Raw genomic sequence first — 27,659 nt, forward strand, 5'->3', positions numbered from 1 at the left:
ATTATTTATTTTCTTCCTCTGATTATTTTTCTTACTTTTTATAACTACTGGGATAAATGTGATAAAATTTCCAAGTATGTTTGTGATTTTTGCCTATATTTCTCTTTTTATCAGTAGTTGCTTCATTTTTGTCAAAACTGTTTTTAAACATACACACATTGAAATTCTTTCTGATGTATTCACCCTTGCTGTATAGCGATTCAGGTCTATTATGAATAGTATATCTATGATATATAGTTTTTCATCCTTTATAATTTTAAACTCTTTGTGCCTTTCTAATTAAAATACATCTTTTTAGGGTCAGCATATAGTTGTGTCTGGCTGCTTTATACAGATCAATAATGTTTACTTTTTAATTATAAAACATAGTCCATTTACATTTAATCTAACGATTGATATAGTTTGATTTAAGTATGCCACTTTGTATCCATTTTTCCCTCAAATGATTTTGTTATTGTTATTGTTGCTTTTCCCTATCCATTTCTTCTTTCCTGCCTTATTTTCAGTTAACCAATTGTTAGTATTCCATTTTTATTCCTTTTTAGTATATCTCCTTGAAATTTTTTTAAAGAAGTATACTGTATATCTTTAAGTTATTGCAAACTATGTGGAGTCAATATTGAACTGCTTCATATAAAATATACAGGAGCCTTGAATCCAATTCAACACCCCATATTCTCTGTGCTCTTTTGGATATATATATATATATACAAATATCTGTATCTATATCCATCCATCTATATACATACAGATAGAGCTATATATACAAAATAAATTAAATTTTTGTTTTATATGGTCATACATCTTTTAAAGCAGCCGTACTCCTTCAAAGACAATTTTGACTCCCCAGAGACATTTAGCAATATCTAGAGATATTTTTTTATTTTCACAACTGTAAGTGGAGTGCTGCTGACAACTAGTGGATAGAAGCCAAAGATGCTACTGAAAATCTTACACTGTTCAGAACAGTCCCCACACACAACTGATCATCCATTGCAAAATATCTATAAGGCTATGGCAAAGAAATTTAAACATATAGAGCTCACTTTGATTACTTACATTTTCAGCTAATTAAGGACATTCCTTTACCATATTCAAAGTTCCTCCAAACATAACATTTATATTCAAACTTAAAGTGTTAAACTCCCTAAGCTCATACAAGGTATTTATTAGCTGATGATCAATCACTGAGTTTGCTGAGTGATTTAAATTTTATGTTGTGTGGTTCCACATAAGGAATTTAAAGGCAACTGGAGAGAAGCCAGAGTTCCAAATAAGGAATTCTTCAATACCAACTGTCTTCTTTTTTCTCTATCTCTCTTGGTGTGAAAATATCATCCAAGTAAGTGTTTTAAGGGTTACCTTTGCTTAGGAAGAGTAGACACACAAATCTAGCAAATTATGCTTGCCTTTTAAATAAACCCTAATAATTTAAACATTTCTGCAAAAAAATTATTATGCATTTCTTCAAGTACAGTGTGTGCTTTTCTTTTTCAAATTATTGTCATCAGCTTTATTAGACACACTAATAAAAATGATAATGAAGTAAAGTTGAGAAAAGGGCACAGGATTTCAAATTAGATCTGGATCTAAATTCACAATGCTTGCCCCTTCAGCTCTCTTCTAAGCATTATTTTACCATTTTTTTAATCTATAAAATGGAAATATAATGTTTATCTCATAAGGTAGTTAAGAAATATCCTATATGTAGTCTAGCACAAAAGAAAGAATTTAGCCAGTCCAAGACTTTGTTCTAGCTTGGGAATCCATTCTATTGGCCCTGTGACTTGGCTCCTGTGTGTGAAGGATATATCCCTAGTAAACTGAAGTCTGTGCTGAGCTATCTATTACAAACAATTGAACTTGTGCCTCTAGAGACACAGATCAACACTAATGAGATAAGGTCCAGATGTACTCTGTCACAGATCACTCATTTCAATTAAACCTACAGTGAGCAAGGGTAATGGTGAAGGGTGGTCACTGCATCTTTCCCATCTTCCCCAGGAAATGGATTTTGAGTTCATTCTTGGAAGAGTTTGGATAAACTGCAACCTGCAGCAAGTCAACTCCTTGTCCAGATGTCACCAAGTTCTACAGCTCACAGATCTTTCAAATTGCTCAAGGAAGGCTTGGATTACTGGATATTCTGAAATCCACACAGAAACAAACACTGTAGGTCCAAACAGTCAGCTCTCCATTTTACAGAGCAGCCTCAAAACTGGCAGCAGTACTAAAGTCACTTTCATACCAGCTCCAAAGGTTGACGAGAGGGGGCCTTCTCTAGTCCTGGGAGAACCATCAGATTGAAAAACACTTGCTCACACAAGCATGTGGGCTCAAACAAATGGCATATCTTCCACCTCGTCCGTTGACTGCCACAGCTGCTGTCCCGACAGAGCATTCAATCACGCAAATGTCTCCTGTTTGAAGGCTGTTTCCACCTCCAGTCAGGCAGGCTGTTTTTAGCACATCTGACAAAATAGGCCAGATCTGCACAGCAACCTTTGAGAGGAAGTGCAACAAAAGACATCCAGCTGTACCGAATTAAAAGGTCTTCATTCATCACCTTCCATCAGTCAAAAAGCAAAAGGAGGCTGACGTTATTTGTAAGAAATTTAAGGGTGTTATTATTCACCTGTAATTAAAAAGAATGGTTTGATTTGGCTTACAGCCTAGAGGAGAATGAATGCTTTTATTTTGCCAGGTTATGAATTTTTCCAAGTAGTGAATAGGCTCTGAGAATGAGGCAATGAAATGGAGGGACTACATAAAGTAGAATTTCCCTCAACCTGTATTCACTTGCTCTTTTTAAAATTCCGTGTTTCTTTACCTTTGCTCTTCTGATTTGGAGAAGTGCTCCCTGAGAAGAGAAATCAAGTGTGTTTCGAGTCCTTCAACATGAGAAATTCCATGTAAAAGGTTTTAGATGTCTCAAGAAGACCAAATCTGAGGAAATTTATTACAGAGGCATGAAAGTGTTTTTCTCAGATATAGTGCATACTCAGAGGAGAAAAATAAAGATTTCTGAGATATATCATGAAAAAAATACACATTCTTAAGAAAACTAGAGATAGTCTTTTAATATTTTTATGCATCCAGAATTCTGGAGGTTGGATGTAAGGATTTGCCAAGAAATTTTTTAAATAAATTCTTCTTCAATCATGCTTGTTATGCATGGAACTGTTTAAGGCAACTTGAAAGCACACTAAAACACAGTGTTAATACTAATTGAATGAGAAGAAGGGAATGCAAAGTAGGAAATAAAAGATGAAGCTGGGGTTGAAGTATATATGTCAAATAAATGTGTGTCAAGTCCTCATGTAAGCCATACACATAGATCTGACTCTCCTAGCAGTCAGTGCAAAGAGGGCTCTGAGATTAATTACATGATTTGTAATGTGGACCAAAATTGAAACAGGAGAGCACACCTATTTCTCAGGGCTTCCCCAGTGGCTCAGACAGTAAAGAATCTGCCTGCAGCACAGGAGACCTGGGTTCAATCCCTGGGTCAGGAAGATCCCCTGGAGAAGGGAATGGCAAGCCCCCACTCCAGTATTCTTGCCTGGAGAATTCCATGGACAGAGGAGCTGTGAGTATGCGAATTAGCAAGGTATGATAGGCCTTGTGGGTACGGGGGAATAATTCCCAAAATTGTGTACTGGAAAAGTTAAAATGTTTCAGTAGCAATTATAATGTTTTGAATTTTCAGAGTGTAGGTATGTTTTTATTCAGGTATCCAGAAAACTGAAAACAAAATTTTCTTTAAGATCACCAAAGTAGTTGTTGGAAGTAAACAGAGAATAGGTGGCCCAAAGGCAGGTCTTGGCCAGCAGGAGCTGCACGAGTACCTAAGGACATTGTCAGGCACAGGTGTGGGAGTCCAGGGATTTGGGGGTTTACTACAGTATACCCCATCCCAGTAAGCAGTGTACACTGAAGCGGAAGAAGGGGAAGGTTGGGGCCACTGAAACTGAAGCTGCTTGGATGCCCTATATACTATTTGGTATTTTGAAAACACTTTACACTTGCCAGTAAGTAAATCCAGATGGGATTCAAATAATCTTAGCCAGTATTATTATCCTGGCTGGCTGATGCAGAGAGTCAGGTCTGATTGATTTGCCCAAGAACTTTCAATTCCTCCCGAGCCACCATACAGCTTTTTGCCACTTCCTGTGTATGCAGTGGGCCAAAGAGAATTCTGGAAGAAAACAGAGACTCAGATTTCCTGTTCTTGGCTCAACCCAGCAGGTCACAGAAGCTTCTAAACAAAGGAAAAATGTCTATCCTTATAACTTAGCTGCTTCCTTTTTTAGTGATTTCTTACAAAAAGCTGCCCATGGCCAGTTTTTTCAGACCTAATGCCTAATTTCTATTAGGCCATTTTTATTAGCCTCAGGTTATTTTCCTGAACTGTTATGGAAAGCAACTATTCCCAACTTATTCATAAGAAAGAGTTGCGTAAGAATCTGGAACCCAGAATAGAACATACATAAAGTTTGCATAGGTATATCTTCATTTCTAAGCAAAACCAAAATTGTGAAAATTTTCTGCAATATATACATTTACGTTTATTCACTGGAGTAAGTTTCCTGAACTTTCCTGATGGGGAAAATCACCTCATTTGGGTTGTTTGCTTAAAAACCAGATCCCCAGCCCTATTCAAACTTGCTGAATAAAAATCTTTCAAAAAGGTCTAGGCTGTGTCTGGGAAATTATAACATCAAAGACTCTGGAACCTCGTGAAGCCTCAATTCAAATCTCACTTCTGTTTCTTAAAAGTTGTGTGACATTGGGAAAGTAGTTTACCCTCTCTGTTCCTTTATTTCTTCATAGAGAAATGTGAAGCAAGGGTCTGGCCCTTAAAAAAAAAAAAAAAATTTAAAGGCAGTTTAGTAAAGAAGTACCCAGCAAAAGAAATCTAGGAGGAACTGTGAATAGTTTTTGGATCAGTCTATTTCTGGAGAAAAAAAAGGGTGGGGGATGTTGGTGTTAAGAAAGATCTCCTACCTTCTGATTAGAATCATTTCAGTCCAAGAATGAGACTATAATTTTCAGAAGAAAGGTGAATTTTCTGAGTGCTTTTAGATATCTAGAAGGAAGTGATTATCAATCCCAATCATACCAAAACTTGAGTACAATTTCAGTTCAGTTCATTTCAGTTCAGTCGCTCAGTCGTATCCAACTCTTTGCGACCCCATGAATCGCAGCACACCAGGCCTCCCTGTGATAAATAAACCACTTTAGCCTATCCCTGTTTCTAAATATTTCCAATTTTAAATCCAGACATTAACTTAACCATGGTGGGACTTAATGAAATGTTTCAAGTGCCTCATTTTTAAAGAGCCCGCCAAATTAAAAAAAAAAAGACATAATTTGTTTCATATGAAAAGAATCTTCTACTCAAATGAACTTCAAAATGATCTTAAGCTAAACTCTTCACAGAAATGACATGTTCAAGAAGACACAGGCAGATCTTGATCTTGACTAACAGTGGAAACAGTGGGAAAATATATCAAAATGACTCATAGAGCCAAGATACATAAATAATGACTGAATTTCTTCACACTTCACTGGAGCTGATTGTTGACAAGCCAGATGGCACAGCTCATTACTGCCTTTTGGCTTTGGTGTCCCTGCTAACAAAACTCAAGACTGGAAACTCTGGACTGGAAGAGCACCGCAATTGTTAGGGCCCCTCAAAGCCGAATACACTAACAGGCCCTCCTCATAGCTGGGGAACAATGCCCTAAAATTCTTTTGTTGTTCTGCAATGCCTCAAAATTCATTAAATCTTGTCCTCTTTCACCCAAAGGCATTTTGGGAACTTAATTAAGTTATTGTTTGCAGACATGGGATAAATTCAGTCACATCGCAAAAGAAAAAATTCAGTTCCAAATGTTAACACACACCTCCCTCTAAACTGTGAATCAAGATTCTGAAAACAGCAATGTAATTGTAGATCTCTTTCTTAATAAAAGGGCCAGAAATAATATTTTTAAAAATACAGGAAGCTATAAGCTGTTGATCTTATTATGCAACTTCTTTACCCAATTCTGATTTTTGTTTAATGTGTGAAAGTAGTTGATGGTTTCACATATTGACAGAATATAAGGCATTTTAGGTGAAAGAAAATTAAGCAATGGAGATAAAACTCTACATCAGGATCCCCACTAATACATGTCCTACGGGAGCTCCGGTGGTCAGTGGAGATTCTGCCACTAGGAAGCTCTAAAATGGATTGAATCTCTAAATTATGATAAAGGGTCCTCTTCCTTTTAGCCTCTGATAAAGGGTCCTCTTCTTTTTAGCCTATCTCTTCTCCAGTGGATCTTCCCAACCCAGGAATCGAACCAGGGTCTCCTGCATCACAGGCAGATTCTTCACCAACTGGGCCATGAGGGAAGCCCCTAAAAGTGAAAGTTGCTCAGTCCCACTCTTCGCAACCACATGGACTATACAGTCCATGGAAATCTCCAGGCCAGAATACTGGAGTGGGCAGCCTTTCCCTACTCCAGGGGATCTTCCCAACCCAGAAATCGAACCCAGGTCTCCCACACTGTGGGCAGATTCTTTACCAGCTGAGCCACTAGGGAAACCCAAGAATACTGGAGTGGGTAGCTTGTCCTTTCTCCAGCGGATCTTCCCAACCCATTGAACCAGGGTCTCCTGCATTCCAAGTGGATTATTTACCAACCAGGGAAGCCCAGTAATGAAATGTATTTTTCTTATTTGAGAGAAGTCAATATTTGGGTCTTGAAAAATCTCCCGAAGTAGTTAGAGCTTATGTAAGTAACAATCCAGAGCAAGGCAGGAAGACGGAGTAGGGAGTGATTCTTCCCTACAGGTCTCCTGAATTCCCAGGTTACTCTTTCCCTGTTCCCTCTCATGGCTCCAAAGGCAAGTCAGAAGAGAAGCAAACAGCACATTCCTGTCTAGAGCTGGCACTAAAAATGTCCCGCCTATGTGATTGAAAAACACAATAAATACAATAACCAGTGGCTCTGCCCCCAAATGCCTGTGCTGAAAACTTTCTTTGTATAAGCCATGCCTTTTCATGGATAGTCTCACACACAACATTTAAAACCAAGTTTAAATCCTGGTTAAGGTCTCTATGGTCCTTGCATATTTTCACAGGCTATCCCAGTCTGCCCAGCTCATGTTCTGTGTGCTGAAACACTTAAAACCCACCTATGTTTGCAAAGTCTTAAGCTTTCTCTAACACCTGCTTCTTCACTTAAGCCCCACCACCTCTGTAGACAATAAGGCAAAATTTGCCTCTAAAAAAGTGTCACTTAACCATAAGCTTAACCATAAGGGAAGCCTGGCATGCTGCAGCCCATGGAGTCGCAAAGAGTCAGACATGACTGAGAAATTGAACAACTGTAAGCTGCAATGATCTTTCAGGGGAAAATCTTATAAGGCTTATGCCTAAATCCTAAAACCGCCTGCAAACCCAGCCACACTCCACTATTTATACCATAGTAGGCTATCCAGTATTCTCGCCTGAGAAATCCCCATGGACAGAGGAGCCTGGAGGGCTACAGTCTACGGGGTCACAAAACACACAACTTAGCAACTGAACAACAACAACAGCAACAAAGGCTGTCCACATTAAAGGTGCACAGAATCCAAAGCTCAAAGCCCTGACCCTTCCCTGGCCCTCTTCATAAGTGTTTTTGTCCAAAAATAATATACCCTGGCTTCTACTTCATGAAGTTCTGTGAATGAGACAAATAGGCCAAGATGGAAGTGAAGGTGGCCTGACAAAGAGTATCCTTCTCATCTGCTCAGTTTCTGTGCCAGTCATGAGATAAGCCAAAAGAGCCTACTGATGAAGACCCACACTCTTCTCTTCCTTAAGCTGGAGGAGGTCAGTTGGTGAGGCAACTTGACTACTTTGGTCTTAGAAAACTTAACCAAAGATTTTGAAATTTACAGAACAAAAAACTTACCCAGGTCATTGCCTCTCTCAGAATCTGTTGGAGTGAGAAGGAGAAATAAGATATTGAGCCCCCATTTGCAAGAATTTAGTAGATCAACCCCATGGAACCAAGAAGCAGTGCACCAATAGCATATGCCTGATAATTGGGCAGCCCCTTTTACTTCTCTAGGAGAAGCAAGGGTGGGCTCAGCGACCAAGAATGTTACACTAATGAATGTTCCTCCAAACGGATAAAAGCATTGAGCATCAGAGTTTAGTATCTCTACCCAAACACTCAGGACACAGGAAAAAAGTGTTTCTTTGCTTTTGATTAATTAGAGAATTCTTTCTGTAATCTATTATATTTTTGCTCTTTCCAGATCTCATAAGAAGCTGAAAGTGCTGTGAAGTTGGTCAATTATAATAATTTCCTCTGCTATCGCTATTTGTACTTAAGTACAGCTAACACAACAAGTAAAACAAATTCAGAATCATTCCTTTATTTTATAAAATGTAAATCTTCTATATTATGAGGAATCATGAGACTTGTTATACTCTTAGTCATCAATCAAATATGACTTACCATGATGCCACAATACAGGACAAGTCTTTAAGGATATCGGTATTTTGTCAATACAACATTACAAAAATACTATTGATAAGTCCTAAGAATAAATAGGTGCATATGCTTTTTTGAAATTTAGACTTTGAGTTGTCATTAATCACGGCTATAAATGAAAAGAAAGTAGGGCGGGATGATCAATAGCCATGCATTAAAAAAGCTACTTCAGTTTCAAAAGTGTTTTCTGATGTGAAATATCAGCAGAGCTTCTTTGGAGATGAGAAGCAAAACCCTGGTGAATTAAAAATATAAAATCCCTCTTTCATTGCAGGTCAGGGTGTTTACACAGCAATAAGCTCATTCCTTTCTGAGAGTGACTCAAAATTACTTGGCTAAAATCAGTGATGAAAATAGAGGGAATGAGAAGGAAATGGTCTTAAAATAAGTATATTTTATTTAAGCCCTTTGTGTTGGTCAAATGTCAGTGTATAGTAATATTTAGTCTTTCCAAGGTTCTTCACAGTTTGATCCACTGACACCACGGCTTTCTTAATTTCCTGACCAACGGCATTGTATGTGATTGCTCTGCACGGTCAGCAGCTGGTATCTTTAACCCAGCAGATGTTTTTGTGTCTCAGTTGTATTCATCATACAGACAGAGTCCAGGATTTTGTTTTCCTTTACACCCGTCTCCCACATGCAGAAACTTCCTTTAGAAGACAAAGGGAGTGTGCATAAAAACACACCACAGGGTGTGGATGGGTTTAATAAACCCAGTCTCCGGTGTATAAAGAACATAACTCTTTCCTAGTAGAGCAGGATTGCACAACATCCATTGAAGTAATTTGAAATGGTTCCTATAAGACCAAAACCCACAGCCAACGAAATCACATAATCATAAAATATTGAACTTGGATGGGACCAGTACAGCGTGTGTCAAACCTGAGTAATATATGGGGACTTTTAAAGGAAAAAGTGATTTAAGTTCACACCCCACCCCCATGTTGATTTAAACTATCTTTGTTATAATGGAACTTAAATATGTGCATATATAATAATATACCATAAAGCAAAGTAAAAACTTTGCATGCCTCTAGTTTCTTCAACTCCAGACTAGACAGAGAATATAGTGTCACTTATTATAAGCTGTAATGATCTTTCAAAGTGAGAACCGTACCAAAGTGTCAGCATTCCTGGGTGTGCTTCCACTTCCACTACTCACTGGGTGTGTCACTTCAAATGGGCTACTTAGCCAACATGTGCCTCATCTATAATAGTGGAATCGAGCTTACAGGTTGTGAAATTTAATATATATATTAAATATACATAAATATATTTATATATCATTCAGTAAATTAAAACTATTGTTGCCATCAGTATTTTTTTTCAGAAACCACATAATTCCCAAAATTCAAACTTTATTTAATATGATGCATAATGTGAATTTTTAATGAAAGTATCTATATGGAAGATGGTTTCACAGACCTTTTCTCATTGGAATGTAATTGCTTTACAATGTGTTGTTGGTTTCTGCTATACATTTTTTTTATTGGCAGAGGCCATTTTTTAACCAGAATGACCTTAAGAACATCAAGAGTATATTCTTGTATTCAGAATAACCAGACCCCATATATAATCCAAACTTTGCCAGTGAGCCAATTTAAGGCCAGTTTTAATAAATAAGACTCTAGAGGTGTCTTGTCACTTCAAGGTAAGTTAAGCCCTGTCACATATAATGTCTTGTTAGATTGTACAGTAGGAATTGTACTCAATCACTGACTCAGGAATCACTGAAGTGATTCTGTTAGGAATATACTATGTATATATTCTTAATACTCTGAGTTATCAACAAGGTTATTATTGCAGCTCTTAAAAAATCACAAAGAAATTAAAGCATATCTGATACCCAGATTCTTTTCCAAAGTTTTTGTTTGTTTTTTTACAAAGGGCTGAAAAATATACATATCACTAAAAAGAAATAGCAATTTGATAACTTTTTAATGTGATGCAAAATAATCAGGTTGGCTTTCTATGGTAATGAAGAAAACTTTCCTACCTAATACAAAAATGGTAACATCTTTTAAAATAAATACTCACATTGATATGTAGTATTTTCTCCCACTACATCTTGTTGTATATGAAAATAAACCATTCACTTATCTCAGACAAAACAGCTAACCAATATGATCCCAAATCTTCTATGCTTCATGTGGGATCTAAGAGTAATCTGAATGCTAAAATGAGCATAAAGACTTTTCTTACATGTAGATACAGGAAGCATCCCTAACATTTTCAGAAGTTCTAATCACGTCAGGCAGTTGTATTCCATTGTTCATTTATAAATAGATGTTTTAATTAACAACAATATGTATCAAGGATTCCCACATCAAATCTTTCCAACCGTAAAATTCCAAGTTGCTTAGACATATATTATTTACATTTGAAGGCATTTTCCATATTTCCAATCATTGATATTTACATCTGATTTTTTTTATGCTCTCTAAGCTTATGCTTTGGGCTTCCCTGGTGGCTCATTAGTAAAAAACTCACCTGCCAATGCAGGAAACGCGAGTTCAGTCTCTGGGCCAGGAAGATCAACTGGAAAAGGAAATGGTAACCCATTCCAGTATTCTTGTCTAGGAATTCCCCATTAACAGAGGAGCCTGGAGTGTTAGTCCATGGAGTCATAAAGAATTGGATGAGACTTAGCAACTAAAAAGCAATAAACATACTTTAGGAATCCTCATATAATACATGTGCTCTGTTGCGTCCAACTCTTTGTGACCCTATGGACTATATAGCCCACCAAACTCCTCTATCCATGGGATTCTCCAGCCAAAAATACTGGAGTGTTTAGCCATTCCCTTTTCCAGGAGATCTTCCAGACCCAGGGATAAAACCAGGGTCTCCCGCATTCCTGGCAGATTCTTTACTGTCTGAGCCACTCTCAAATTTGTCCATCTCTTTATTCAGGAAGATTCCTCAGAATAAATTAGCATCATCTCCCATGGGACTGCTGTGGCAGCTTTCTAACTAGACTACCTTTCAAGAATGCGGCCAAGCAACTTATTTTAATGCATCAATATTATGAATAAGTCTTTGAAAAGGTTTCAATTATGTAAGGTTAAAAATCCAAGTGTTTACTATGGATTACTGTAAGGCCTTCCAAGGTCTACTTCACACACCCCAAATATATGTGGCCTCCCTAAGAGTGAGCAAAAACAGGTACAGTAACAGGAGGGTGGGTGACTAGAGACCTGGACTAGTCTGAAAAGTTCTCTCAAAAAAGGAGATCCAGGTTGGGGTTTGAAAGATCTGGAAGAGGTAATTGGAATGAGTTAAGAAGAGAGTGAAATTTGCATCAGTTGCAGTTTCACATTTATTTCTATGATTTGTTACCTTTTGAAGGCTGAGATCATATCTATTTTTTTTTCTCACCATTAAATCACTGGTACCTATCAAAGTGATTGGCAGGTGCTTTAGCCCCAGTAAGAAGCTTTAAGACAACAATATTACTTTTTGAATAGCTAGTGTGTGTGTGCTAGTTGCTCAGTTATGTCCAACTCTTTGCGATCCCTTGGACTGTAGCCTGCTAGGCTCCTCTGTCCATGGAATTCTCCAGGTTAAGAATACTGGAGTGGGTTTCCATTCCCTTCTCCAGGGGATCTTCCAAAACTTGGATTGAACCCAGGTCTCCTCCACTTCAGGCAGATTCTTTACCATCTGAGCTGCCAGGGAAGCCCTTTGAATAGCTGTGCAAAGACTGATATTTTAGATTTGCATGAAGATCGTGAGATTTTAGAATCACATTTCGTTAATGTTTGAAACCATTATGTTTAAGACATATGACGTGTTTCTGGGATTGATATAAGGAATGAAGAAATTTGTGTTTGAGGACTAATTCAGTTATTGCTGCTGCTGCTGCTAAGTCGCTTCAGTCATGTCCGACATAGACGGCAACGCACCAGGCTCCACCGTCCCTGGGATTCTCCAGGCAAGAACACTGGAGTGGGTTGCCATTTTACCCATGTGTTAAACATTTTGGGTCTCAGTTCCCTCATCAGTTGAGTGAGAAAATCTGTGGACATGGTATGTAAATTTCTTTCCAACTTTTAATATTATGTGGTGCTATAATTCTGATGATTAAAAGAAGCAGAAAATTTTATTATAGGAATAAGCTCCTGTCATATGTGAATGCATTGTTCATTTATTGATATTAATTTGCTTTATATTTATAATGTATCTTCAATTTAAGTAGCCAGAGGATATAATTATATGTAAAAATCAAATTGTTTAAATTGGTAAATGTAGAGACTTCTTTAAAAATGCAGACAAAATAAAAAATAAAGCATAGAATAAACATATAATATGTAAACAATAGAATGAAATAAAATTAAATAGCAATCCTCTCATCACAGCTAATAGACTAAGTGCCCTAAATTTGTGAACTACTTAGATGTCTCATATTCAGAAATAGTCTGAAATGCCACAAATTTTAACACATGGGACCTGCTTATGAAGCATCTGGAAAATCCGAAAATCAAAACATGCATTTCAGCAGAACAATTTCAAGAGTATAACCCAGAGGCTATGTCCCCCAAGCTGAGTGTGGCAGGAAATAGTTGGGCCCCCACATGTCAAGACAAAATTTCTGCAGCACTTCTCAACAGGACTTTTAAAAAGAGAAAAGCAAACAGGCAACGCAGCAGTAGGTATTTTTTTTTAATATATTTCAGATTTTACTCAAACAAAACAACATATGGGATTCTGAAGTAATTCTATAATGAATCAAATCAGAGATTTTGAACTTCTTGAAACCTAAAGTAGTGGATTTTATTCTCATGATTTCGTGAGGCTTCAGAGTAAGTTCTAGTTTATTGAGGAATGTACCTGACCTATGTTACCAAAAAAGCATGGTTCAACTTCATCTGTATGATGTGAACTTACTTTCTCAATCTGTCACATAAATGGAAATAGGTGGTAGGAGAACAGACTCTAGAAGCTGTGTGATGTTAATCCCTACACTCCCTCAGAAAAAAATGCATTCAATAATGCTGTATTTGATAGATGAAGTGTTAGGTATTTTGCAGAGCAGCCACTAAAGAATAAAAAGTTACGAATTCCAACTAGGGAATGGAAAAAACATGCAGCAATAAGAAATAACACAATCACAAATGAAAACAGAAAAAATAAGAAAAAGCAATACACAACAGGTTGGACAAATAGTACGAGAAAGATGGTAAAACTTAACATTAGCAATCATATTAAATATAAATGAGCTATATATGATAATTAAAGGGCAAAGATAAAATAAATTAAAAATGCAAAATCAAACTTTTTATTAAAGATGCACACTAAAAATAGAAATGAAGAAAGAATAAAAATTTAAAAACCGGAAACAGAATACTTTGGAAATATTGATCTTCCTTAAAAATGACACTTTATAGCAGAAAAAGAGATTTTGTGGCAAAAAATATTACTGCATTTCAACAGGGCCACTTTAAATGAGAAAATATGTCTATTACAGGTCACTGATAACTTATAATATTTTAAACTTTACTGTATATAATAAAAAATTGATAAAACTAGAAAAACATATAATTTAAAATCATAGTGGGAGGTTAACACAATTTCCTTTATAAGGATTATTAAAAAGAAAAAATAAGGATATAGAAAACTCAAATAGCTCAATTTAAAAATTTGATCTAAAAATTTTTGATATACTAGATTTTTACAGACCACTCCATTCAGAAACCTTATAATGCATGTTCTTTTGCAATGTGCACACTTATAAAAACAGATCACATCCTAGACTAAAAGTATATTCAACAAATTTCAAATAACACATGATTTTCTATGACTAGAAATTAAAAATTGAATGGGAAAAGAAAACAAAAAAACCTAGAAATATGCCTAATGTTAGAAATTTAAAAACACGTATCCTTTCTAATGCACCCTAAAACTCTATTAAAATCAGAGATATTTTGAACAGAAATACAAGCCAACGAATATGCACCCAAAGCAGTACTTAAAGAAAAATCAATAGCTTAATATAGGCTTTTTTTTTTTTTAAGTAGAATAAAACTTAGTGAATAATCATCCATCTCAGGGCAGTAGGAAAAAGGCAGTATAACTAATATAAATAATTAATTAAATGAATAAAAATTAAGTATAAAGCAAAAGTTAAAGAAACAGAAAATAAGGAGGCTCTAGAGAGGTTCAACAAACCCCAAAGTTCACTTTTAAAAATAACTTATAGAATTAACTTCTGATAAGATCAACCCGTGTGGGGCCACCCAAGACGGGAGGGTCATGGTGGAGATGTCTGACAGAATGAAGTCCACTGGAGAAGGGAATGGCAAACCACTTCAGTATTCTTGCTGTGAGAATATTATGAAAAGGCAAAATGATAGGATCCTGAAAGGGAAACTCCCTAGGTTGGTAGGTGCCCAATATGCTACTGGAGATCAGTGGAGAAATAACTCCAGAAAGAATGAAGGGATGAAGCCAAAGCGAAAAAAATACCCAGTTGTGGATGTGACTGGTGATAGAAGCAAGGTCCGATGCTATAAAGAGCAGTATTGAATAAGAACCTGGAATGTCAGCTCCATGAATCAAGGCAAATTGGAAGTGATCAAATAGGAGATGGCAAGAGTGAACGTCAACATTCTAGGAATCAGCGAACTAAAATGGACTGGAATGGGTGAATTTAACTCAGATGACAATTATATCTACTACTGTGGACAGGAATCCCTTAGAAGAAATGGAGTAGTCATCATGGTTAACCAAAGAATCTGAAATGCAGTATTTGGATGCAGTCTCAAAAACGACAGAATGATCTCTCTTCGTTTTCAAGGAAAACCATTCACTATCACAGTAATCCAAGCCTATGCCCCAACCAGTAACACTGAAGAAGCTGAAGTTGAACGGTACAAGACCTTTTAGAACTAACACCCAAAAAAGATGTTCTTTTCATTATAGAGGACTGGAATGCAAAAGTAGGAAGTCAAGAAACACCTGGAGTAACAGGAAAATTTGGCCTTGGAGTATGGAATGAAGCAGGGCAAAGGCTAATAGAGTTTTTCCAAGAGAACACACTGATCATAGCCAATACCCTCTTCCAACAACACAAGAAAAGACTCTACAAATGGACATCACCAGATGGTCAACACCGAAATCAGATGGATTATATTCTTTGCAGCCAAAGATGGCGAAACTCTATACAGTCAGCAAAAACAAGACCAGGAGCTGACTGTGGCTCAGATCATGAACTCCTTATTGCCAAATTCAGACTTAAACTGAAGAAAGTAGGGAAAACCACTAGACCATTCAGGTATGACCTAAATCAAATCCCTTATGACTATACATTGGAAGTGAGAAATAGATTTAAGGAACTAGATCTGATAGACAGAGTGCCTGATGAACTATGGATGGAGGTTTGTGACATTGTACAGGAGACAGGGATCAAGACCATCCCCATGGAAAAGAAATGCAAAAAAGCAAAATGGCTGTCTGGGGAGGCCTTAAAATAGCTGTGAAAAGAAGAGAGGAAAAAGCAAAGGAGAAAGTGAAAGATATAAGCATCTGAATGCAGATTTCCAAAGAAGAGCAACGAGAGATAAGAAAGCCTTCCTCAGCAATCAACGCAAAGAAATAGAGGAAAACAACAGAATGGAAAAGACTAGAAAGCATCACTAGGAACAAAGCTAGTGGAGATTATGAAGTTCCAGTTGAGCTATTTCCAATTCTGAAAGATGATGCTGTGAAAGTGCTGCACTCAGTATGCCAGCACATTTGGAAAACTCAGCAGTGGCCACAGGACGGGAAAAGGTCAGTTTTCATTCCAATCCCAAAGAAAGGCAATGCCAAAGAATGCTCAAACTACCACACAATTGCACTCATCTCACACGCTAGTAAAGTAATGCTCAAAATTCTCCAAGCCAGGCTTCAGAAATACGTGAACTGTGAACTTCCTGATGTTCAAGCTGGTTTTAGAAAAGGCAAAGGAACCAGAGATCAAATTGCCAACATCTGCTGGATCATCGAAAAAGCAAGAAAGTTCCAGAAAAACATCTATTTCTGCTTTATGGACTATGCCAAAGCCTTTGACTGTGTGGATCACAATAAACTATGGAAAATTCTGAGAGAGATGGGAATACCAGACCACCTAACCAGCCTCTTGAGAAATCTGTATGCAGGCCAGGAAGCAACAGTTAGAACTGGACATGGAACAACAGACTGGTTCCAAATAGGAAAATGAGTACGTCAAGGCTGTATATTGTCACCCTGCTTATTTAACTTCTATGCAGAGTACATCATGAGAAACGCTGGACTGGAAGAAGCACAAGCTGGAATCAAGATTGCTGGGAGAACTATCAATAAGCTCAGATATGCAGATGACACCACCCTTATGGCAGAAAGTGAAGAGGAACTAAAAAGCCTCTTGATGAAAGTGAAAGAGGAGAGCGAAAAAGTTGGCTTAAAGCTCAACATTCAGAAAACAAAGATTATGGCATCCAGTCTCATCACTTCATGGGAAATAGATGGAGAAACAGTGGAAACAGTGTCAGACTTTATTTTTTGGGTCTCCAAAATCACTGCAGATGGTGATTGCAGCCATGAAGTTAAAAGACACTTACTCCTTGGAAGAAAAGTTATGACCAACCTAGATAACATATTCAAAAGCAGAGACATTACTTTGCCAACTAAAGTCTGTCTAGTCAAGGCTATGGTTTTTCCAGTGGTCATGTATGGATGTGAGAGATGGACTGTGAAGAAGGCTGAGCACCGAAGAATTGATGCATTTGAACTATGGTGTTGGAGAAGACTCTTGAGAGTCCCTTGGACTGCAAGGAGATCCAACCAGTCCATTCTGAAGGAGATCAGCCCTGGGATTTCTTTGGAAGGAATGATGCTAAAGCTGAAACTCCAGTACTTTGGCCACCTCATGAGAAGAGTTGACTCATTGGAAAAGACTTTGATGCTGGAAGGGATTGGGGGCAGGAGAAGAAGGGGACGACAGAGGATGAGATGGCTGGATGGCATCACTGACTCGATGGATGTGAGTCTAAGTGAACCCCGGGAGTTGGTGATGGACAGGGAGGCCTGGCGTGCTGCGATTCATGGGGTCGCAAAGAGTTGGACACGATTGAGTGACTGAACTGAGCTGAACTGAAGCTCGACATTCACACAACTAAGATCATGGCATCTGGTCCCATCACTTCACGGGAAATAGATGGGGAAACAGTGGAAACAGTGTCAGACTATTTTGGGGGGCTCCAAAATCACTGCAAATGGTGATTGCAGCCATGAAATTAAAAGATGCTTACTCCTTGGAAGGAAAGTTATGACCAACCTAGATAGCATATTCAAAAGCAGAGATATTACTTTGCCAACAGAAGTCCATCTAGTCAAGGCTATGGTTTTTCCTGTGGTCATTTATGGACGTGAGAGTTGGACTGTGAAGAAAGCTGAGCACCGAATAATTGATGCTTTTGAACTGTGGTGTTGGAGAAGACTCTTGAGAGTCACTTGGACTGCAAGGAGATGCAACCAGTCCATCCTGAGGGAGGTCAGTCCTGGGTGTTCATTGGAAGAACTGATGCTCAAGCTGAAACTCCAATACTTTGGCTACCTCATGCAATTTGACTCATTGGAAAAGCCTCTCATGCTGGGAGCGATTGGGGGCAGGAGGAAAAGGGGATGACAGAGGATGAGATGGCTGGATGTTGTCACCGACTCAATGGACATGAGTTTGAATGAACTTTGGGACTTGGTGATGGACAGGGAGACTTGACATGCTGTGATTCATGGGGTTGCAGAGTCGGACACGATTGAGTGACTGAACTGAACTGAACTGAAAATTAATTAAGTAAAAGAGAAGGTACAAAACAATCAGTATCAATAATATAAAAGTTAACATCAGTATTATTAAATGCACATTAAAAAATTATATGATATTATGAACAAATTTATGTTCATAAAAAGTGGAAAATTTCAATGAAATAATCCCTTAAAAAATAATAATGTATCCAAATGGACTCATGAGGAAATAAAAAACAGAATGTCCATTTTAAAAAACTGAATATAATCACAAACCTTCCCATAAATAAATCTCCAGGTCCAGCTGGCTTCAATAGCAAGTTTCATGAAACAAACAAGGATCAACTAATTCCAATATTACACAAATACTCCCAGAGAACAAAAACAGAAGGAATACCGGCCAAGTTATTTTATGATAAAAAGTCTGGAAAGGAAGTTAGTAGATAATTACTAGACATTTCATTCAGGAATACTGATGCAAAATACTAAATAAACAAAGTGAAAAAAAAGTAATAGGAAAATGTATTGAAAAAATTAACAACTTGGGTTTATTCCTGGAATGCAGAATTGTTGGAACATTAGGAAAGCAGTTAGTATAATTCACCATATCAATGTACTATCACCTCAATAAAAACAAAAAATACATTTGATGATATATCATTCCATTTTAGCAACTTTCTTAGTGAATATAATAAATGCTATTGACCAGACACCTAAAGGTAATATATTCTACTGAGGAAAAATTGATATACTGTCTCTGTGATCAGAAAAATTATTTAAGCATACATGCATATTTTGTTCAACCTTTTGTATATTTATAATAAATGGTGAAAAAATCAGATGTAGATTGCATGAAAATATTTGCAAGGACTAGGACAGATAAATGAATATTAACTAGAACACATAAAGAGTTCTTCAAGTGAATAAGTAAAAGGTAATAAATAGAAAAATAGACTCATAATAAAAACAGGCAATTCAGAAAATAAGTAAACTGAGTGGTTAATAAAAACACTTAAACATTTTTTACTTCACTAATAATCAAACTAAAGAGCCTGTTGATGAAAGTGAAAGAGGAGAATGAAAATGTTGGCTTAAACCTCAACATTCAGAAAACTAAGATCATGACATCCGGTCCCATCACTTCATGGCAAATAGATGGGGAAACAATGGAAACAGTGACAGACTTTATTTTCCTGGGCTCCTTAGTCACTGCAGATGGTCACTGCAGCCATGAAATTAAAAGACACTTGCTCCTTGGAAGAAAAGCTATAACCAACCTAGACAGCATATTAAAAAGCAGAGACATTATTTTGCCAACAAAGGTCCATCTAGTCAAAGCTATGGTTTTTCCAGTAGTCGTGTATGGATGTGAGAGTTGGACTATAAAGAAAGCTGAGTGCAGAATTGATGCTTTTGAACTGTGGTGATGGAGAAGACTCTTGAGAGTCCCTTGGACTGCAAGGAAATCCAACCAGTCCATCCTAAAGGAAATCAGTCCTGAATATTCATTGGAAGAACTGATGCTGAAGCTGAAAGTCCAATACTTTGGCCACCTGATGTGAAGAAGTGACTTACTTGGAAAGACCCTGATGCTGGGAAAGATCAAAGACAGGAGGAGAAGGGGACGACAGAGGATGCGATGGTTGGATGGCATCACCGACTCAATGGACATGAGTTTGAGTGAACTCTGGGAGTTGGTGATGGACAGGGATGTCTGGCATGCTGCAGTCCATGGAATTGCAAAAAGTTGGACTCAACTGAGCGACTGATCTGAACTGAACTGAACTGAGTAATAAAAAAATTCCAATTAATATAATAACAATATAGCATTTTGGCTCAACCAAATGGGAAAACCCTAAATGTTTTATTTTTCAAATTAAAGAAAACATGATCTATAGCAAACATGGGTAAAAATTAATATCTTTGGATCATGGAGATATCTGAGGACATCTCCTTTTACAATATACAGCTTTTATATTGTCTTGATTTCTGATTTTGAAGTAATTCTTAGTCAAAAATTTAAAGCCATTTTAATATAGCTTTACAAAACATTTTGTATGAGGATTCAGTGAGTCAACCTTGAATCCATGTTCTTTAGCTGTAAAAGCTTTCTGAAACTTACACACTTTCTAAACCTCCATTTTTTCACTTATTGAACAGGAAACTTATTATCTATTTTATGATTATTTGTAAGAATTAAAAGGAAGTGAAAATAGGAAAGATAAGCTTAAAATATAATGTCTGTCCAAAAGTGTTCTTCTACAAATGTTTTCCTTTATTTTCCAAAAGAAATCAAATTATTAAGAGCAGATTGTTTCACACGTTACCTCAACTTTCAGCATCTCATTTCTTCATCCATAAGATGAAGTAATACTTCATACACGTGTACCAGGCAGCTGTGTGAAGCTAATATGAGAACTACCTTGGCTGCCCATTTCATTTAGAGCCAAAGCAGGTCCTCACAGCACTGGAAAAGGCCCTTCCTAAGCTGCCCTTTTCCCTCTCAACCCTCCCTATTACTTCTCCAACCTCTCTCTCCTCACTTGGTCCCAGAAACAAAAGAATTCTTGCTGCCCTTTGAACTTGCCAAGCAAGTTCCTGCTTAAAACCTCTGCTTAGAACATCCTTACCTATTAAAACTGTAACACTGCTCACCCAGCGATTCACTCTTGATTCCACTTACCTTCTCTACTCATTTTTTTTCCATAGCATATCTCAGCCTCTAACAGACTACACAACTTACAATTGATAATTGTTGTTTATAGCCAAACTCTCCTGGCCTCCAGATCAACCCAACAAGGACTTGAGGCTTTTGCTTTCAGTGGTAAAGAATCCACCTGCCAAACAGAAGATGCAGGTTTGATCCCTGGGTCAGGAAGATCTCCTGGAGAAGGAAATGGAAACTCAAGTATTCTTGCTTGTAAAGTCCTATGGACAGAAGACCATGGCAGACTACAGTCTATGGGGTCGCAAAGATTTGGACATGACTTAGTAACTAAACAACAACAACTCCATGTAACTAGAACAGTTCCTAGCACATAATAGGCACTCAATAAATATTTTCTGAATGAATGAATGTCTGGGAAAAACCCACACTTTGGGGGAAAAAAAACATGACCTTACAGCTTTAAGCAAGTTAAACTGTTGTTGCCCAAGTAACTCTTGACTTCACTTTATAATTTATAGAATTACACACAATTTTATAAATATACATGCAAAAGTATTCACAGAAATAATTAAGAAATATTGACATTCATAGTTATTCAAATTAACTCCAAATACAAAATAAAACTTGTGGTAGAAGATGAATTTTTCTTAAGGAATTGTGACATATCAATGTGTAGCTTTGTTTCAGAATCCCATGCTATCAAAAAACAGAAGAGGTTCAGGATGTATAGAACCAGTGATGTTATAAATGTGTCATGACAAATCCCCCAACTAATGTCCCAGGTTTCCTGGAAAAATTGTTATCTGCTAAGTCCTAGATCAGTATAGTATTTCCAGAACATTCTCTAGATAATCTCTGTAATAAGTACATTGGATTTGTGTCCTGTAACCACCCAGCAGGAAAAATACACTCACAGATGTTTTCCATGGTGTTGCATCTTTCTACAATAGTTTGTTTGCTAAAAGAATACATATATATGTATATGTATATATATATATATATATATGTATATCTATTTTCCATGTCAAGTAACATTCTGAACTGTAAGTATAAAAATAAGTTTAAATAGGACAATCTACTATAATTTTAAACAAGTGTTTGATTCGCATCCCAAGTTTGGGACAAAGCTGGTGGTGGTGACTCAGTCACACCAGTTGCCATGTGGCAGGGAGAGCCCGTGACCTCCCAGCACACATGTGGTCACTCAGGCACTGCTCTGCCATACCCTATCCTCTCCAAGATCCTGCAAAAAGTCCAAGCATCTTGATCTTATTCGCTTATTCTGCCTCTAACAGCTGTGACAATTAGAGATGCCCTCATGGTTGAATCAGAACATTTTCCAGTCAACAAAGTAAACAATAGTGAAGCAATTTGACTTCGAAAACTTTTTAGGTCTGAAATGTGTGCTTTTCTAGGTTCAGGCATCTGAGAAAGGCCCTGACAATACTGAATCCAGGGAAACTATAATCTAGGAAGGATTTCAGAAAGAACTGACTGGTAAATTAAACATCTTTATAAGGCTCAGACCCAGGTGATGTTTTTCACCCTACATAGTTCTCTGTAAATCAAGGTTTAATTAATTCAGGAATTAAGTATCACATTGAGTGAAATAGGAAGATGAAAAGGAACTAAAAGATGGATTCACTACTCTCGGTGCATTTAGAATCTCGTTTGAGAGAAACAACATGAACATTTATATCTTTTATACAATAACATCTGAATGATAGTTTCTAAATAAATCATAGATGTGTTCAACAAAAAGAGACACCTCAGTGGTGTACAGTGTTTTGTGAAGGGGCTGGAGTGGAAAGCAAGGAGAGAAGGCTTTTCCATGGTAAGGTGTGGAAAAGGGGCAGAGAGGGGATAGGTAGGCTGGGATCCTACTGATGCAAAGGCTGGTGCTTCAGGGATAAAACTCAGGTACTCTTAGCCTGACCTTAACTTTAGGGAATTACAGCCTCCTGCCAGTGATTGCTTTGTTTCTATGGTATATGCACATATATGTTAGCTGACCTTTCCCAGCGGTGTATTGACATCATCTTCCTTATCTCTAGCCAAATGTCCAAAGCAGCTTCCACTCCCAGATTCCCACCAAATCCTTTAAACCATAATTATGACCCCAGAGTAAAATATTAGTGCCTTCTATTAATTATGGGGCCAGTTCAGCACACTTATTTCTTTTTTCAGATAAGATAGAAAATAAATGGTCACTATAACAATGGGTTTGATCTAACCAGCTTACAAAGGAAGTGAGGGAAAGGCAGCCCATTGTGGTGGTCAGTAGCCAGGACCCCGGAGCCAGACTCCTGGGGTTAGAATGTGAGCTCTCGCACTTCCTGGAGACCTGACACTGGACATATCTCCACACCTCAGTGCTCTCATCTGTCAAATGGAGATAGTAATGGTACCTCACACTTTGGTTGTGAGGATTACATTATTTAGTACCTCTAATGTATTTTGAGCAGGGCCCTGGATAAGTGGTCATAATACTACTATTAATAACATTAGTCTTATTACTGAGTGAGCTTGGAAAATAGTCATATGCTTACACATAGGCAGAAAAAACACAAATCTTATTCCATAGAAGCCTTTTCAGTTTGTAAAATTTATGATGTTTGTTTTGTTGGCAAAAGTAATTTCTTTAACATGGATCTTCAGCACATGCCAGCCAAGAGCTAGAATTCAGAGAGAACGTCAGGCCCCTGGAAAAAAAAAAAAAAAAAAAAAACACCTCTCAAACTGTGGGTGAACCATCTTAGGGACAGGGACTGTGGTCATCGCCATATAGACTGATCAATACAAAAAACAGAATATTTTCGGAGGTTATACAGAATCCTAAGACCATTAGGCAACTGGAAATTTGAAGAGTTTCTTATCATTGTACCTAACTTGGGGAAATAAAAAGAATTTTGGAGGGGACTTTTTCTGGCTCTCTAAACTGAAAGTGGGGAAGATTTATTTCCAAGGGAGTTCGTCATTCAGACACATACGTCATAAGCACCTGTAGCTCCAGAGTTGTGTCCTGCAGCAGTTGTGGGGAGACCGCTAACTACCCACCAAAAATCTGTGCTTTTCCTTCCCTTGTGTGCAATTGTGTCTGAGAAGCCCCCGTCCAATAAGAAACTACATTTTCCAACATCTTTTACTTTGGGTGAGGCCCTGAGACCCAGTTCCACCAAGTGGAAAGTGGCCAAAGCGATATTCAAAGAAATAAAAATTCTGCCGAGAGACTCTGCTCTCTCTCTCTCTCTCTCTCTCTCTCTCTCTCTCTCTCTCTGTCCCCCTCTTCTCCTGCCTGCAGGCTGAATTTGAGACTGAGTGTGATCATGGACACCAACTGTTTCCTAAGCCTGATCCTTATGTGCTGCAGGGAGTGAATCCCCAGCCACAACTTAGACCTGATATGAGCAAGACATAAATTTCTATTATGTTAAGCCACAAAGAATCTGGGCTTTATTTGTTTCAGCAGCTAGCATTACATTACTAATAAAAGGGTATAAATTAGAGATCAGCCCTTGCCCAGTCACAACGATGGCCAAGCCACAAGGCATAACTCAACATTTGAACACAGCCTTAAAAAAACAATGGGCATGTAGATGTCTCATTAGATGGTTCCATAAGAAAGTATCAGGCTACTGTGAAAAGTTACCAAGCAGTTGGGTTTCCTTGTCTTCCAATGCAATCTGAAACTACAAATCTTACAAGAAGCTACTAAATATTCACAAATTTAAGCATGTTCCAGACCAATGAGGTTCAGATAAACTTTGAATAAACATCTAAATGTCTGGGTGCTTATTTAGAAACAAAATAAATCTCTAACCCTTTTGAGGCCTTTGTGTTAACAAGGACTGTGTTAATATAGTGGTCATGAGGTGAAATCATCTGTAGCAAGAGGAATTATAAAGCTGTAGCTGTAAAATTTCTTAGGAGAGGGAGAAGTTGTTGAGTCTTCCTCCTCTTTGTAATTAGTTCTAAAGATTTACCTTATACCAGCCTTCACTATAAGAGAAACTCAATTCTGCATAACTTAAAAAAAAAAAAAAGATACAGAAGAGAACCTGTCAAAAGCAATGATTAGAGTTAAGACAGTTAATATCTGATTTTAGTTTAAAAAAAAAAGTACTGTAAGAATTTAGCAGATTTAATGCTACAATAAATAGTGATTATACAAGACTGATGCCTGCAAAATCTGGTAAAAACATGTCATCCACCTTCCTTTGTAGACACTGTCTCCATATAAATGCTTAGTAAAAAGTCAAATCACTTGAAAGGAAGGATTTTTACTGTCCTTCTGCTAAATCAGCTTTATGAGCCATTTGCTCAGCTTGTCCTGTGTCTTGTCAGGTGTGTCCTATATTTACCATACTTGTCAGCGTTTGTTCTCGCCTTTCACTCAGTCATACCTTTTAATGCATCGACAGCTTCCTTCATCAAATTTAATGGCCTCTTGCAGACCAAAGGATAATTGACTAATCAGACCTTCTTATTTGCTATATAACCCTAAGGAGCCAATTTCTTAGCAGTTCCTCAGATAGTTAAAAGCATGTCCCAGGCCTGTAAATGATGGCAATGCAGAAATTATGAGGTATTTGTCACGCTCATGGAGCAAACGTCTGCACAGAGGTGTTTTCAATGACCTTTCATTGAAAAAATATTCCACCTCAAGCTCTCCTTCTCTTTATCCTCTCTTTATTTTTTAATGCAAATTGTTAATTTTTTGCAAGAACTCATACATTATTGAAGACTATCCTAAGATTTAATTAGTGTACCACTGAGAAGACAGAAGTCTTATGGATATTTTGCCAATATATACACAGAAAAACATTGCAGACTTCAACTGTGTGGTATTTTATTTCTAGAGCACAAGCAAAGCTCCAGTTTTCTGACAAGAAAACACAGAATCAGATCTCTACCACTGCTGTAAGTGCCCATTTGTTGCTTTATGCTCCCTAATTCTGCTAACAACCTCTCAAATGTGTCCTAGATGGATCATACCCCTTCCCCCACTCTCCATCCACAGAATCCACAAAAAAATTGACATCATCCAGTCTCAAGGATGGGCTGAAAAAAGCACTCTATCTCACTAGTGATAAAAATGCTTTTAAGCCACCACTTCTCCATCTTTGTCCATAGTAGGGTTCATAAAATATATTTTTTCTTTCATATATGTATATATTAAAGAAAGTGAAAGTGAAGCTGTGTCGTGTCCGACTCTTTACAACCCCATAGACTGTAGCCTACCAGGCTCTTCCATCATGGGATTTTCCAGGCAAGAATACTGGACTGTGTTGCCATTTCCTCCTCCAGGAGATCTTCCTGACCCAGGGATTGAACCTGGGTCTCCCCCATTGTAGGCAGACGCTTTACCGTCTGAGCCGCCAGGGAAGCCATATATCGTCATGTCACATTGAGACAAAAGATGAAGCTACCCATCACCAGAGATGACTCGCTGGGTCTCTGGCTGCCCAAGTCCTGCCTTACTGCTATGTCCAGCACACGTGCAGCTCATTCAAGGCACACTAGTATTTTTACGGCACTATTACACTGCCTGCGCACAACTGAAATGCTAGATTAAGGGAGGCATTCACAAAACAAATCAGACCAATTCAAGATAATGATATTTGATTCCTGTTTGGGCTACAGGAAAGCAGAGTCTCTCTTTTTCCATGAATGTGCTAGGATGATGATGAGAACCCAGCAAAAGCCAGGACTACGATGTGGCCAAAAGATGGTGACATCATGTGAAAACATTTATGTCACAATGAAGAGGAGACATAACTTAGAACATTTCATTTACATTAGCCAAAAAATGACATTTTACACTTAAGCCACTTTCTGTGACATACTACTGAAGTTGTAATAGAACAGAGTTCCACATATATCATATCTGTTCATCTGTGGTCTCCCCAGCTGGACTATAAATTTGTTGAGGAAGGAGCTGTATATTGGCCAAATTTATATGCTGAGATAAGTGCATGGCCCATATGATGAGGTACTCCATCAGGATACATGTTTGTTAAAATGAGTGTAAGAATGCGTATTTCCAATTAAAAACCATGAATGGAATGTAATCAAGATTTGGCCTGTTACAATGCAGACTGCTGACCTTAAGAAATTGGATGCCTTGGAATATAACATGTAGAGGAAAAGAGAATTAATTAAAGAACTTCACCTAAAAAATGTATTTGCCAGATTTGTTTTATGGTCATTCAAATCTGCAAGCCTTTCCATCCAAGTCAAATGGCCTTAAGGTTAAAGTAAACAAAACAACAGCAACAGAAACACTAAAACTGTAATCTTTCCATTCTGTTTCCTGGTAATTACTTATTTTCCCTAAATTACATGATCTAATTGCTTCCTTTTTTTATTGTTTCCTTTCCTAAAAGAGAAATCAATTTTTATTTCTAAATCTTGAACATGATGGGCAGGTTTTCATGAGGACCAAAACAACCAATGCAAAAGTCAAACTGGGTGAGTCTAATTTTTAGCCTCTGCTTTAGCAATCTCCATGCATGAACTGTAGTGAAATTATCATGGTTTGCTTTGGCAATTTTGAAGTTTATTCAAAGGTAAATCAGGATAAATTGGAACTGACTTTCTTTCACAAACAATATATTGAAGCTCAGCTGAGAATTTAGGAATGGGGTCCAACTGGAAGATTCCTGGTGTTTTGAGCAAAGCAGGAT

This window comes from Capricornis sumatraensis, chromosome 17 (assembly GCF_032405125.1).
Source record: "Capricornis sumatraensis isolate serow.1 chromosome 17, serow.2, whole genome shotgun sequence".
In the NCBI taxonomy this organism is placed as follows: domain Eukaryota; kingdom Metazoa; phylum Chordata; class Mammalia; order Artiodactyla; family Bovidae; genus Capricornis; species Capricornis sumatraensis.